The sequence below is a fragment of the Macaca nemestrina genome, chromosome 4 (genome assembly GCF_043159975.1).
Source record: "Macaca nemestrina isolate mMacNem1 chromosome 4, mMacNem.hap1, whole genome shotgun sequence".
Classification (NCBI taxonomy): Eukaryota; Metazoa; Chordata; class Mammalia; order Primates; family Cercopithecidae; genus Macaca; species Macaca nemestrina.
The window spans coordinates 88213791-88230289 of record NC_092128.1 but is presented as its reverse complement, the minus strand read 5'-3'; the positions used below and the strand labels follow the sequence as shown (position 1 = coordinate 88230289).

The following is a 16499-nucleotide window of genomic DNA, read 5'->3' as shown; positions in this document are numbered from 1 at the left end:
TTTCTGTCACTTATACTATAAAACAATTATCTATTGTAGAATCACTACAAGTATCATTTCATGATACTTAAATACATTCAAATATCTCCTTTCATTACATTATTTTCAGTGCTATGCATAACAAAACTAAAAGGAATGGATATGGCTTATTCAAAGTACTAAAGGTTTAGGGTGTTTTAACTAATATTTTTATCTCTATTAATTTATAAATTCCTTATCTTCATCAAAGACCACTTGTCTTAGATAAATATATTTACAGTCCTTGCCTGATAATTCAACTCCAGCTTCAGATGCTTTTTTCAAGTTACATCTGTGCTTGGAACCATTTTTTTCTTTATGTCTTTCTTTGGTCTTCCAGTTTGAAAATACTGTTATTCAAATACTTCCTAAAATACGACTTCCTCCAATAAAGATTTTAAAAGCGACTTAGATGACACTTTTATGGCCAATATAAAAATACCATTCAACTATATTAAAGATTTGCCAGGAGGAGACTCATGGTTCATTCCTTCAGAACTGTCCATACATAGTCTTGGAGGCTGTAAAGCAATCTAACAAATAGTACCACCTTTCTAGCTGTTCACCTATTATTTGAATAAACTCTCAGGTCCTGACAGTGACAGATTTGGGTAGACAGCAGCGTTGTGGCCAAAGGTAACAAATATTTAGATCCATAAATTTTGGTTATTAGTAAGTTTCTGGGACCACATCAGTGATATAGACATGGAATCTAAGTGTGAGGACCCTGGCATGTCAGCATCTTTTGAATGCTTGGTTATGGAGGAGCAGAAAATCCTTTCCTGAGAATGGCTGAGAATGCTTAATCAATCATAGGACAGCCTGTTATGACGTCCAAAGGCACAGCCAACCTAGGTCAATGTGAAATAGTTGTGCCATATTGTCTCTCTAGAACTCAGAGATTAAAAATAATAATAAAAACAAGGAAAAACAGACAAATGTATTTCATTTAATGTAAACGTTAAGTCCTAAGGAATGACAAATGTATTCCTATGTTTAAGTGATAGGGATTTCTGCAAAAGGTTTATGAATTGTTAATTGGATATCCCAACCCTTACACCTACATATTTCCCTAAGAAATTAACTCTGGTCTGGATCTACCAGGCAATGTTCTTCTACTTTTCTGAATAAGAGTTTAAGCTAACTGAATTCTTTCCTACATAAAAAAATACGTAAAGAATAAATAAAATCCTCTCACAACAAATTGTCTCAATATAATTCCTGATGAAATGCCATTCTAAACCTTACTTTGCAGAATGTTAATATTTTTATTGTTAATATAGAAATATTCATTAGTTTTCTTTTTAAGGAATCCAAAAAATATTCAGCTGATAAGAATAAAAGTGGAAGTTGAAATACAAAGAGTTATGGCATTTATTAAAATGTCAAGCTTATTACTAATTATTCTTCACAGTATTTGTAGCTGATAAATTTTCTAATCTTCAAACTGAATAATAAACTTTCTAGTCCTTGGTTCAGCTACTGGTTCTACCAACTATCTGCTGAATGCTCTACTAAGCCTAGGCACCCAGTCTAGCCTTACAAAAAGTTTTCCAAGATCTTTACTTTCACAGAACACACAGTTTCCTGAGGTAGAAAGTATGGGTAAGAATAGAAATATTTGCCTAGTGGTATTGCTGTGAGAATAAAGTATAGAATGGTTATGAAAGAGTTTAGTGCATTTTTGTTTTGTTTTGTTTTGTTTTGAGACAGGGTCTTGCTCTGTTGCCCAGGCTGGAGTGCAGTGGCACGATCTCTGCCTACTGCAACCTCCACTTCCTGGGTTCAAGCAATTCTCATGCCCCAGCCTCCTGAGTAGCTGGGATTACAGGCACATGCCACCACGCCTGGCTAATTTTTGTATTTTTGGTGGAGATGGGGTTTCACCATGTTGGCCAGGCTGGTCTCGAACTCCTGCCCTCAAGTGATCCACCCACCTTGGCCTCCCAAAGTGCTGGGATTACAGGCGTGAACCACCACACCTGACCATGAATTTTTAAAAGAGAATATTAATGGTAATGAATACCTTAAAAAGAATTAGGTTAATAATTATTTCAATGTGACTAATCTGTTTCTGAACTACTTATTGTCCACAAGAGATTTACTATATTGGATGAGCTAATACTTTCTATATTTAAATTTAGTTAGAATTCATCAAGTACAGCTTCTAACAAAAAAAATAGTCATTGCTATTTATCTCTTATAAAAATAACCATTAGTGGCTGGGCGCAGTGGCTCCAGCCTGTAATCCCAGCACTTTGGGAGGCCGAGGCGGGCAGATCACGAGGTCAGGAGATTGACACCATCCTGGTTAACACGGTGAAACCCCATCTCTACTAAAAAATACAAAAAACTAGCCGGGCGAGGTGGCAGGCCCCTGTAGTCCCAGCTACTCGGGAGGCTGAGGCAGGAGAATGGCGTGAACCCGGGAGGCGGAGCTTGCAGTGAGCTGAGATCCGGCCACTGCACCCCAGCCTGGGCAACAGAGCGAGACTCCGTCTCAAAAAAAAAAAAAAAAAGAAAGCTTCCTTTGCCTGCTTGGCTTTATCTGATACCAGAATAGGACGAAGATACAAGTATTGTAACACTAGTAAAAGGCTATTGCATTTGTGGCTTCTAGGTAGAACTAAGAATGCAGGAGGCTTTGTGTGCTGGATACCAGCTGTATCGTCTTTGATGCAACATTTAACTTTCAGCTACCCCCAGTATACTTCTTTCTTTCCTAATAAAATTAATAGCACTTATATAATTTTAGTCAGTGTTTGCTAATGGATTAACACTAATACAAGTCTGCATAGAATATAAGCAATTTAATTGAAATGCCAAACCATTTAAAGATTTGAGTATTCTATGGTCTATTGCACTGTATTATAAAGGCAATTATACTTTCACTTTTTTTTTCTGGGCCATTGAATTCAACCTGTGAGTGTATTTTTGGTTAGAAAATTTCTGTTTTAAAATGAGGCTGGCAGGAGTTCAAGACCAGCCTAGCCAGCATGGTAAAACCCCATCTCTACTAAACGTACAAAAATTAGCCTGGCATGGTGGCACACACCTGTAGTCCCAGCTACTCAGGTGGCTGAGGCACAATGAACTTGAACCTGGGAGGCAAAGGTTGCAGTGTCTCAGGATTACGCTACTGTACTCCAGCCTGGGTGACAGTGCAAGTCTCAAAAAACAAAAAAACAAAACAAAACAAAAAATCCCCAATGACAACAACAAAAAAAACCATGCCTGGGCACAGTGGTTCACACCTGTAATCCCAGCACTTCGGAGGCGAAAGCAGGAGGATCGCTTGAGCTCAGGAGTTTGAGACCTGCCTGAGCAACATAGTGAGACCTAATTTCTACTAAAAATAAAAAATTAGCTGGATGTGGTGGTGCCTGTAGTCCCAGTTACTGGGGAGGCTGGGGCAGGAGGAGATTGAGCCCGGGTGATAGAGGCTGTAGTGAGTTATGATAGCGCCACTGCAGCCAGGGCAACAGAGTGAGACCCTCTCTCCAGATAAATAGATAGACACCTTTTTTCTTTACCTACTGACTTTCTGTGCCTTTGAGTCATGTAATATATGATTACTCAAGGGACAAAGGGCATGATAAGGTAGATTTCTATCATAAGAATATACCCAGTTAAATTCTAGTTGACACATTATTAAAGATTCAGAAAATATGGATATAATTCTTAAAATGAAACTTACGTTGAGATAAATGTAGATTCCCATGCACTTGTAAGAAGTAATACAGAAAAATCCTGTGTACCCTTTAACTAGTTTTCTTCCGTGGTAATATCCTGCAAAACTACTGGGTACAATATCACAACCAGGATATTGACATTCAAAAACACAAGATACAGAACATTTCCATCATCACAATGATGCCTCTGTTGCCCTGTTACAGCCATACACATTTCCTCCCATCACCACATTCTTCCACACCTTCCTTAATGCCTAGTGACCAGTATTCTCCATTTCTGTGACTGGAATGTTGTATAAATGACATACAGTATGTAATCTTTGGGGATTTTTCTTCCTTCACTTAGTATTGTTCTCTGGAGATTTTCCCAGTAGTTTTATTTAGCAATTGTTTGTTTTTTATTGACAAGTAGTATTCCAAGGTATAAATGTACCACAGTTTATTCACCCATTAAGAAACACATGGGTTTTTTTCTGTTTGTGGCTATTATGAATGAAACTGCTATAAACATTTATGTACATACTTCTTTGTGAATATTTGAATTTTTCTGGGATAAATGCTCGGGAGTGCAGTTGTATGGTGTTTGCATGCTTAACTTTTTAAGAAACTGCAAAACAGTTTTCCACAGGGTCCAGGCTATTTTATCTTACCATCAGAAACATGAGTGATCCAATTTTTCCACATTCTCACCAGCATTTGGTGTAGTCAACTATTTTTTATTTTAGCCATCCTGAGAGCTTTGTAATTATACTGTGGTATTAATTTGCATTTCCCTGATGGTTAATGATGTTGAGCAACTTTCTGGATGCTTATTTGCCATCTGTACACCATCTGCAGCAAAATTATTCTCCATGATTTTTGTCCATTTTCCAATTGACTTTTTAATTTTTTGACTATTGAGTTTTAAAGACTTCTTTATGTGCTCATTTATCAGATATGTAATTTGAAAATATTTTATCTCAGTTTATAGCTTATCTTTTCATTGTCCTAACAGAGAAACAGGATCTCTTACAGAGCAAAAGTTTTTTAATTTTGATGAAGTACAATTTATCAATTTTCCTGATTTGGACCATGCTTTTGGTATCAAATCTAAAAGTTGTTGTCTAGCCCTAGGTGCAAAGATTTTCTGTGCTTTTAACCTGCAAGTTTCATAGTATTATGTTTTAAATTTAGGATCTTTTCCATTTCTCTACCTTTTCTTTTTCTTGACTTATTGTACAGACTAGCACTTCTAGCCCTATTTTGAACAAGAGTGGCAAGAGTCACCTCCTTGTACTGTTCCTGATCTTTGGAGGAAAGCATTTAGCTTTCTACCATTAAGTATTGTGTTAGCTGTAGGTTTTTAGTAAATGCACTTAATCAATTTTGGGAAGTTCTCTTCTGTTGCTTTTTTTTTTTTAAGAGTTTTTATTATGAAGGAGTATGAAATTTTTGTTGAATAATTTTTCTGTATTGATTGATCATATGATTTGTTTTCTTTAGCCTGCTAATATGGTTGATTACATTAATTGATTTTCAAATATTGAGCCAGCCTTGTATCCCTAGATCACAGAGTCATGGAGTATAATTCTCTTCATATATTGTAAATTCTATATGCTAATATTTTGCTAATAATTTCTGTATGCATATTCTTGAAGGACATTGGCCTAAAGCTTTCATTTTTTGTACATTTTTGCCTGTTTTTGGTATTATAGGTTATCTTTGTATATTCTGGCTGCTGTAACAAAATACGTTTGATATGGGGTAACTTAGAAACAACAGAAACTTATTTCTCAGTGTTCTGGAGGCTGGAAAGACCAAGATAAGGTGCTAGTGGTATCTACTGAGGGCCCACCCCTCATAGATGGGGCCTTTAACTGTGTACTCATATGGTGAAAAGGGCAAACATGCTCTATCAGGCTGTTTTTCTAAGGGCACTGATTTTATTACTGAGGGCAGAGCCATGGGCTTCTTCCAGGAACACAAGGGTGGTTCAGTATTTGCAAATCAGCTAATACAGCTGGCCATATTAATAGGCTAAAAGAGAAAAATCATAAAACCATACTAATTAATGCAGAAAAGGCATTTGACAAAATTTTATACCCATTCATGATTAAAACTTTAAGAAAAATAGGAATGGAAAGGAACTTTCTAAAATTGATAAAGAGCATGTACTAAAAATCTATACTTAATATTATACTTAACGGTAAAAAGCTAATGCTTTCCTTCTAAGATCAGGAAGAGCAGAGCACTAGAAGTCCTTGTCTCCTAATAGTATCACCTTGGACGTCAGAATGTCAGGATATGAATTTGAGGGGGAGCATAAACCATATTATAGCATAGTATTAAGAAATGGGCTATTCATTTATTTCATCTTGGGTAAGGAAATTTCAGTCATGTGATATGTGCTCTATGGTGGGTAAGCACAGGTACTATGAGAATTCATAGATGGGGCCTGATTCAATCTGGGCAGGAAGGTAGGCAGGGGTAGGGAAGGCCTGCTAGAGAAGATGATCTATTAGGTTGGTGCAAAAGTATTGCGGTTTGGCAAAAAACCTAATATAGGACAGTTAACCTGGCTAATTAGGTGGGTGGGTAAGAGATCAGGATGTGTCAATAAGAGAAAACAGTGTAGAGGGGATCGTGGTAGAGTTCATTAGGGGGCCTGCATTTTTTGTTGTGTCTAGAACTGAATGTGTGTCTGTGGGGATTGGACAAAGGAGGATCTTGAGGGGAGAGAGAATGATAAGAGGTAAGACTAAAGTGTAAATAAAGACTTAATCCTAGACAGTCTGGTAGGATCTACTAAAGAGTTTGAACCAGTAAGTACAATGGTGGGGAGTCACGGCAGACTGTCAAGTCCAAAAGAGACAAATGATAGTTGACTTCAATGTAGACAGTGGAACTTTTGCCTATGAGTACTCGCTGTAAGAAGGTATGTAAAATGTAAAGTGAAACATACTCAACCAAGACTAGATTTTCTTTAGATTGCATTTCCTTAGATCTCTATTTAGACTATAGAGAGATTGTTCCTAACTTAAGTAACAAATCCATTTTTTAAAGAACCAAAATGATTTGGGTTACCCACTTGAAAACTGAAGACCGGCTCTCATTCTTTTCCCACTGCCCAGGAAAATGTAAACCATTGGATGGACATGTTTTTATTGAAACATTTAAGCACTTTTTTGTTTTCTTCCTTTTGACTATTCAGTCATGAGTAATTTAGGTTTTTGTAAATTACTAGTCAATTTGTCTCCCTTTAAATATTTTAACATACATTTAGTGAATAATTGTGAGACACCTGAAGTGTCTCATAGTCTCATTCCACAAGCATCTTATGATTGGAGAAAAAAGACAGACATGTGGGAAAAATTCATAATAATACAGAATGATGTGTGATATCAAATAAGTGGAACTGACAATAAGGGTGATTAAAATTTAGGGAAGGCAGAGACCACTTTGAACATGATGCAAAGGAAACTGAGTTCTTTAGCTTTTCATTCAATAACTTTATTGAGGATCTTTCCTTGGCATTGAGCCAGATAATATCCCTGTTCTTATGGGGCTTACTTTCTTTGAGGGAGATAGACATGGTAAAAATAAAACAGTTCCATTATGAATATGAAACAGGGCAAGGTAGGCTAAGTGAAGTGGGTACTATTTAATCAGAGAGGCCTCTCTGAGGAGGAGACATTTATACTGAGACAATGCCACGAAGGAGCCAGCCATGATTTAAGGTGAAAATTCTAAGCAAAGGTACCCACCAATCCAAGGAATAAGCTTGAGGTGTTTGAAGTTCATAAAGAAGGACAGTATGGCTGAAGGGACTGCGAAGAACAAGAAGAGATGGTAGAAAATAAGATCAAAAGTGTCTAGATCACAAAGGTCATGGAAAGCCATTTCAGGATTTTAAGTAGAGGAGTAAAATAAAATGTTTATTAAAAAGACAATCTTGGTCATGTGTGGTGGCTCAAGCCTGTAATCCCAGCACTTTGGGAGGCTGAGGCAGGCGGATCACCTGAGGTCAGGAGTTCAAGACTAGACTGGCCAACATGGAGAAACCCCATCTCTACTAAAAATATAAAAATTAGCCTGATGTGGTGATGCCTGGCTGAGGCACAAGAATCTCTTAAATCCAGGAGGTGGAGGTTGCAGCGAGCGGAGATTGCACCACTGCACTCCAGCCTACAAGACAAAGAGAGACTCTCAAAAAAAAAAAAAAAAAAAAAAAAAAAAAAAAAATTCTGGCTGGTGACTGGAGAAAGAAGGAAAAAATCAGATTCAGATGTGTCAAGTGCTACCGAGTGTAGTAAGAGGTTAAAGAAGCGACCATTGGACTTGACAACATAGAAATCCTTGTGACCCTGACAGGAGTCACTTTGGCCAAATAGCAGCAAGTAAAGTCCCAACAAGAGTTGACTGAGGAGGAAGTGCAAGCCATGAAACACATTTTTGTGAAAGTGATTAAGTGCCTTTAAAAACGTTCTGCTAAAACATCACCTTCTGCTGAAAAACTTTGCGTACTCCTAAAACGTGTTTTTGAACAATGTTTTTTTAAGTTGGAAGGAACTTTAGAGATGATCTAGCCTAACCCTTTCATTTTACAGATGGCCAGAATAAGGTCTGTGGAATTTAACTAGTTTGCAGAGCCAGATGCCTAACTTACAGTTTGCCATTTTTGTTTTTTAATTCTACACTGCTACGAATGATAACTAACATTTAATTGAGTGCTTACTAGGTGCCATGTACTATGTCTAAAGCTTTACATATATTAAGTAATAAAATTCTCATGATAATCTTATAGAGTTCTAGTAAAATCTCCATTTACAGCAGAGAAAATGAAGGCACAGAACGTTGAAGTATCTTGTTTAATGTCAGATATCTGAAAAGTTCTGTGGAGCCAGAATTCAAAACCCAGTTACTAAGCAGGACACATTCTTGATCAGTATTTTATTCTATTATTTTTATTAGTTCCAATCCTTATGAGTCTGTTTAAAATGTGTATCTGCATTATTGTGCAAATATTTCTGAGATCTCATCACATACCTGATCCCATTTAACCTCAGTCTATCCCTCCATCACTTTTTGTGGAAAATGCTATTTAAGTTAGAGGTTCCGCTTGAGTATTCCTAATTTTTATTCTTTTTAATGCATACGGTGGTCAAAGTAAATAGCTAACATATTGGCATCAAACCATTGCCTTTTGAAGCAAGCTTTGTATGAAATTGGTCTGTCATTGACCACTATAAGGAACTCATTTGTGGCCAGGCACAGTGGCTCATGCCTGTAATCCCAGCACTTTGGGAGGCTGAGGCAGGCGGATCACAAGGTCAGGAGTTCGAGACCATCCTGCCTAACATGGTGAAGCCTCGTCTCTACTAAAAATACAAAAGAATTAGCCAGGTGTGGTGGCAGGTGCCTATAGTCCCAGCTTCTCGGGAGGCTGAGGCAGGAGAATGGTGTGAACCCAGGAGGCGGAGCTTGCAGTGAGCCGAGATCGCAGGCACCACTGCACTCCAGCCTGGGTGACAGAGCAAGACTCCATCTCAGAAAACAAAACAAGAAAAACAAACAAAACTCATTTATAAAGATAATAATGTAAAAACCTCATGACTCTTGTGTATGCTTGCCTGTGTCTAAACTCCACCTCTATCAGCAAACTCAGTAAATTGCCTCTTTCCGACATTTATCTCCTATTTTGGGAGAAAGTTTTGTGGAAGCATCTAGCACATTGCAAAGATTCAACATTTCTCCTAAAAATAAATGGGAGTTTCTTTTAGATATAAGCAATGAAATTTCAAGCAATATTACTTCTTTCATGTCCTTTGCTTTTTTAAGATCTAAACCTCAAGATTCAACTGGATTTTCATTGAAATTCACCACGATCCCCTCTGCAGCTGTGGTCTCAAAATACCATTTCTGCATTTATTTTAGCCCATGGAATAACTCTGCTGAGAAACCACAGAGTCAATCAGACTCAAAATGCTTAAAATCCTTCCTGCTTGGAGTTTTCCGTCTTCACATCAAAGCATTTCATGCCCGTCAGCAACTTTTTAATGCATTTGCTCCTCATTTGCACAATTTCCATTTAAAGACGTTCCTTGGCTGACTTCTCTGATGAAGTTTCCTGCTTGCCAGGAGAGCAATACTAATGCAGAAATCACAAAGGGGGCTACACGTCCCTTTTCTGGAGGACCTGATATTTCAGATAATGTTCAACTTCAGTTTTGGAGAAGCCACTGTTCTTTGCACCAGGGGAAAAGAAACTGATTTTCAGTGTGAGCAACCTGTGAAGATAGAGACAAATATAAGTAAATGAGAATGTCATTGAGGAAGAGAATTGAAGACACAATAGAAGCACTTACTGGACTCCATACAGTAATGTCATATCTTTGTTTGTTCTAACTTAAGCTTGCATGTATACAATGGGGTTTAAGAAACTTGGCAAGAGTTTTTTTTTTTTTTTCTTAAACTGAGTTAAACAGTCTTGACTGCCTTCTTTTAATGAAAGGAAAAATAATACACATAACAATAGATTTGAAAAGGAAGAGCCCAAATCCCCAAGGGCAGTAATCTTCTGGAAAATGTTAATATTCATGAGTTATAGGAAAGTGATGAGAGCCAACACATCCCTTTTTTTTTTTTTTTTTTTTTTTGCTCCAAGTAATCAATTATTTGCCTACAGCCAAACCAGGCCTTTTAATAAAATTATTATTACTTAAAAAGTAAAAAGATAAAATTATTATTTAGCATTACATAACTCAAAAATAAACCCAGGGTTTATATTTTATTATCTTACACATCATGTAAAACTATTTTGGTGTTTATATTTTATTGATATACTTTACACACCATGTAATTTATAATTTATTTTTGAAAACAACTTGTTTCATCAAATCATAAAATGTCTGTACTAAACAACAGAGTTGAATGAAATTTGGCTTAAATATTCTTATTTTATTTCTATATTTGTCCTAAATCAATTCACCATGGTTCAGATTCAATATATAGTTGATAATAAGTGAACTGGCTAATATATTCATTTACTGAATTTTCATCCTATACTACATAATATTCATAACTATACAAAATATACAAATATGGAGTTCCTATGACTGCTAAATTAAGCACATCTAGATCAGTGTTTTGTCCATTTTTCATGTTTCCTTCTCTTAGAAAGAGTTGTGGTTTCTGAAATGGTGGGAAAATTTGAATATCTACATTTCACCTCCACTTTTTAGGGGAGAGGTTCATGAAGAAGTGATTGAGAAGGAGAGCAAGGCTTGGTTGGACAGTGTAGTAAGTCAGCAAGGGTGAAAAGAGAATGGGTCCCTGTCAACTATATATATAGTTCTTCTAGGGAAGGAAACATAGCCTCAAATTAGCTTTTCATCCTGTTCTGACATTGCAAGGAAAAAATAGTGAAACTCTTTGGACCACTTTTATAACTTGCAGTGTTCTCATCGAGCTACATTTTTTTATTTGCTTGCTTTAAGGACTTAGAAGTCTATAAAGTGCAAAAAGCCCAAATCTACAAATAAAAGCCTAAAATCATAGAGTTAATCTCAACAACAGGTGAGAAAAATGTAGCACGCAGAATGCCAAACTAATAGCTGATTAACTGAAAACGTGTATGTGTTTTTTAGCAATTAGTGGAGAGATCAATAGGACAATTTTAATTAGCCATATGGTTTGTTTTACTGGGACTGGAGCTGCGTGTCTCTACCACTCTGCCAGGCTTTTAGGACTTCACAAGTTTAATATATACACACACACATACATACTTTGTAAGTTTTATTTTTTATATATATACACACTTATGTATTTTGATGATCCAAAATGAGACTTAACGATAATATCCAAACCATGTTTAGTTATGTTGCTAAAAAAGTAAGAAAAACATAGCAGTCTAATTTCCATTCTTTAAAGAGCAGGAAGGATGGGAACTTTTGGTTTCAAGTGTATAAAGTGCACTGTTTTAATTCTTTCGTATAGTATAAAAGAATGCTTATATTTTATAAAAGATTAAAGCATGTGCATCTTAGAAACAAGTGTCAAGAAAATATAGTTTTCATGACTTAGTACTTTACTGGAGTATTTTTTTAAACTATTATCCCTTTACTTTTAAATGGGATAAATTTCATCTTAAGTGTTTTCTAGTCATAGCACAGATCTAGTAAGGTTAAAATAGAATTGTAATTAACATAAGTAAGCTTTAAAAATTTTCACTCAGGGAAAACAATTACTTGGGAAACAGATAATATTCTTAGATCTGAACACTTACCACATAAAATCCACATTGAAAAATAGCTAATATATATTTATATTTTATTGAAGATGAAGTTATAATATATAAATGTAAAAAATAGCACGGAAGTAGAACTGATGATTTTAAGAATGGTGGCAAGCTCAAGCTCAGTAGTCAAGTTCCATACAGTTGATATTTAATTTAAAGCTCTAAGATCTGTGATATATATATCTATATGTAGATATATATAGATATCCTTTTCCTCTGCCAAACAGGAAGCTATAACCACAAGCTATTGAATGCAAGTTACCTATTGAAACCTTGTAACAGTGGTTCTAACCTTTTCGGCACCAGGGACCAGTTTCATGGAAGATAATTTTTCCAAGGACCACGGTGGGTGGGGGATGGCATTAGATTCTCATAAGGAGTATGCAACCTAGATACCTTGAATGCAGAGTTCACGATAGGGTGAATCTAATGCTGCCTCTGATCTGACAATAGGTGGAGCTTGGGCTTAGTAATGCTGGCTTACCTGCCATTCACCTTCTGCTGTGCGACCCTGTTCCTAACATGCCATGGACAGGTACTGGTCCAGGACTTGAGAACCCCTGCCTTAAAATAATTTATTTTTCTATTCTCCAAAAGATTCCATAGAAATGTGAGGAGAAAAGTTGCAATTATTTCTGAACCTTCCCATCAGCCTTGTCTCTGACAGAATTGGCCTATTGTGGATGGGCTTTGTCCAGATTAGAGAAAGTAGAAGATGCTCTTTTGGTGTAATTGTTCAGGTGAGTCCTTCATGTCAATTATTTCATTCCTGTTCTTATGTTATTTGTATTAGTCTGTTTTCATGCTGCTGATTAAAGACATACCTGAGACTGGGCAATTTACAAAAGAAAGAGATTTATTGGACTTACACTTCCACATGGCCAGGGAGGCCTCACAATCATGGCAGAAGGCAAGGAGGAGCAAGTCACATCTTACGTGGATGGCAGCAGGCAAAGAGAGAGCGAGTTTGTGGAAGGAGACTCCCATTTTTAAAACCATCAGATCTCGTGAGACTTATTCACTATCAGGAGAACAGCAAGGGAAAGACCCGCCCCCATGATTAATTATCTCCCACTAGGTCAGTCTCATAACATGTCGGAATTATGGGAGCTACAAGATGAGATTTGGGTGGGGACACACAGCAAAACCATATGATTGATTATCCTTTTTATGGATAAGTTACTAATCATAATATATAGTCATTTTTTTCAGGAAGTTACTGTGAAATGACCTTCCTTCAGGCAAGAAAACCTAAATATCACAACCCTTAGATTTTATGAGTCCTTTTTATGTAAGAAAATAACTGATACCTTCTCTATCAAATCAATAATGTTCAGCCAGGCATTTATTTTTTATTTATTTTTATTTTTCAGGATGAAGGTAAAATCTTAGAATTCAAAGTAACATTGTGGTTCATTTGACCAAGTACTTACTGTGGACTTTAGGACCATTTATTCAAATTGCTGTCTTTGATTAAGTCAAGAACTCTTGGTGCTTTTTTTCTTCTAGTTTTCTTCAACAACTGTAATTAATCACAGAATTTGTCATCAATCTTTCCACCAAGGCCATGAATACTCTTTGAATGAATGACGATTCTTTCTTTGTGTTAAGTTTCTGTGCCCCAAGGCTATTAAAATTTCATAGTTTCTCCACATTCTTCAAAGCTTTCAACTTTTGGCTAAAAACAACATGACAGAACAAGATCTAGTATCTGGCTGTATGAATTAATCTGCATTCAGATGCCTGGTGATTATAGCACTTAAATCTATTTATCAAAGCACAGAGCTTTTGCAGAAAGTATTTCTGAAAGTTATGCCTATAAAAAGGGTAGAAAAGACTCCAAGACTCCAGTGTGATCAAAGCATTTGGATCAGGCAGCCATTCAACCACGTGGAATATTGGGACAAGGATTAGGCCCCCACAGAGTAGCTAAGTTTATAAAAATGATTCAAAAGAGCCAAAAGATCAGAAAATAGTAGGATTAGTTGTCTGTTTTATTGTTCTGGGATTCTGTTTCTAGATTATGAAAGATCAAAGGGGTTTACCACCTCTTCCCATATTGACGTCTAGAACCTCCTTTCCAACTAGTGTGGTAAGGCTTATCAGTATATGATGAAGATTTGGGATTTTGCATCTGGCTTTTAAACTTCTTTGTGTAAACTGGACCTTTATCCCTTCACTTCATCCTCTTGATATGAAAGCCAGCTAAAACATCCCCTCCTGATCTTAATCTCTCCATCTTTGCATGACAACAAATCAGAATTGTTGCTCTTCTTTCCCCCTAATTCTCTGACATTTCTTTTCCATTTCTTAATTCCTTTCTTCTCTGCTCTACCTACTGCCCTGCTCCCTAATACCAATATTCATCAGTTGGTAGAGGGACTCCCTGCTTTCTCAAAGACTTCTCAACACAGAGAAATGCACAATAGAAGAGAAAGGGAAATATGGTTAAGCAATGTAAGGATTTAGAGTTTTTGGAGAACATTCAAAAGAAAGTTGTGAAACCTATGGGAAAGGTTTAGAGGAAATAAAATAGTCTTACTAAGAGCTAATGGGGGCTAAAGGTTGTTGTAGAGTACATGTCAAATTATAATGCCTGGAAGCAAAGCAACAATCTGGTCCCCAAAATAATATTAGGAAAAAGATATGGTCAAATTGTTATAAATCCCATGTTTTTGTGGTAAAAATATTGTGGTCAATAGGAAAACAATAGGTAAAACTAGATTCAAACTTCAAATTACTCAATGATACACGGAGAGAAAGAGAAACTCAAGCAGAATAAATCCTCCACAAGAATTGTTGTTCATTGCATTTTGACATCATTAACTTGGGCAATTATCTCAGTGCCCAATTCGTATGATGTTGGAATGGATTTCTAAGCCCACACTGCTCACCTGACCCTTTGGACTCTTCTCATTATTTTTGTTGTTCATTCTGTTATGTGTCAGGAGATGGTCTAAAATTAACTGAATATCTTCCTATACCCAGGCCCCACCTTAGATGTTTTATATTTGTAATGGAGTTAATCTTTACAACTAATACAGGAGTTATTAAGAAATAATTTTTAGGTAGCTAGAAAGGGTAAAGGTTTTTGGTGGTAATTTTCCTGTAATAAGAAGCAACCCCCAAACCATTTCTTTTCTAACCAGAAAGGTGGCTTGAAGGGCCAGGTTGGCAAGCTTTGATATGCAAATGCAGGCCATTGGAAACTGGGTCCACCCAATATGGCAATTCTTGCCTTCCTCTTGTCACCAGGTGTGCCCAGTGTCACGGCCACCTCCAGATACCTCTGGGTGTTCAGGACATCGTGGCAGCCCGCATTTGCATTTTAAAAGACTAAGATGGGAGGACCAGGTTTTCCCTTGGGCTATATGAATGATGCACCTGGTCAAACCAATCCCCGGGCCCTATGCAAATCAGACACCGCCTCCTCCAGCCTCCAATATAACCGACCATTTTTCTGCTGCACACAGGATTTCTCTCTTGGAGCCTCCCTCCCTCTGTCTCTGTATGGGGGAGCTGCTGCTTTCTTTTTTGCTTGTTAAACTTTCTGCTCCTTAAAACCACTCCATATGCGTCCATGTCATTTTATCTAAATCAGTGTGAGACCAAGGACCCTGGTGCTACTCCAGTCATTGCAGCTGTATCACAACTACCCTGACAGGTAAGTTGTACTACCCTCATTTTATGGAATATAAAACTAAGGTTCAGGATGGTTAACCAACAAAGGTCACGTGCTAATAAATATTAAAGCTTAGACTTCAGGCCTGACTTCATTGATTGGGCATTTTATCAACTGTATATATTTACAGATATATTTACAGTTCTAAGTCCATTGTTGAAAATTTGAGATTAATTCCAGGAAGATTTGGAGATATATGACATGAAAGGAAGGAGGTCATAGTTTTTAGGTCAAATGATGTAACAAAGTCAACGGATCACACAATTTTCATTCACCTTATGCTGACCCTTTTAAATGAAATGGCGTGGGTAATAAGGGTCACCCTTCTTGGAACTAAGTAGAAGGAAGTGATGTTTCCTTTAGCTATTTAAGGATCAGCCTCCCACATTCATAGGGAGCTTATTATACAGGGCAATGTGACAGGCAATGGGGATATAAAAGAAATTATTTCATACCACAAGGTATTTTTAGTCTCAGGGAAGGAGTAAATATGCAAATGAGAAAATTCCATCAAGTTTAAGGCACCATTAACTTGTCTCTTATTTTCCTTTTCCAAGGAAAAAAAAGATGTCAAACTGTATCATGCCTTCAGTTGTGGGATTTGAATATTCCTTTTAGAATCAATTTCGTTGAGTATATGCCATGCCAGATGTCAATGCATTTAGTTACAGCTAGAATGAGGATGGGTCCAGAGGAGAGTCAGAAATATCTTTCTAGGCCAAGTGACCTTTGAATGTGCAAAGGTAAGGAGGAACAGTGTGAAGAAGAGATGTGCAGGCTAGTCCATGCAGAATAAATAGAATGGGTAACTAGCTGGGACCCAGCCTGGCAT

At 36.9% G+C, this 16499-nt stretch overlaps 1 protein-coding gene and 1 long non-coding RNA gene across 5 annotated transcripts in view; one reads left to right on the top strand and one right to left on the bottom strand.

Moving 5' to 3' along the window:
• LOC105475640 (sorting nexin 13) overlaps positions 1-15653 on the top strand; it is a 469096-nt gene extending 453443 nt beyond the window's left edge. Inside the window, exons 32-33 of one of the 4 annotated variants that reach the window (XR_011622210.1) lie at positions 12583-12725; positions 15587-15653. The gene's annotated coding sequence lies outside the window, so the exon portion shown is untranslated. Of the gene's footprint in view, positions 1-12582 lie in introns of all 4 variants that reach the window. The other 3 variants (XR_011622209.1, XR_011622211.1, XR_011622208.1) reach the window with 3 other exon arrangements.
• LOC105475641 (uncharacterized) overlaps positions 7917-16499 on the bottom strand; it is an 87868-nt gene continuing 79285 nt past the window's right edge. Inside the window, exons 3-4 of the long non-coding RNA XR_983533.3 lie at positions 13419-13507; positions 7917-9976 (exon numbers count right to left, since the gene is read on the bottom strand). This is a non-coding gene — a long non-coding RNA (uncharacterized lncRNA). The remainder of the gene's footprint in view (positions 9977-13418; positions 13508-16499) is intronic.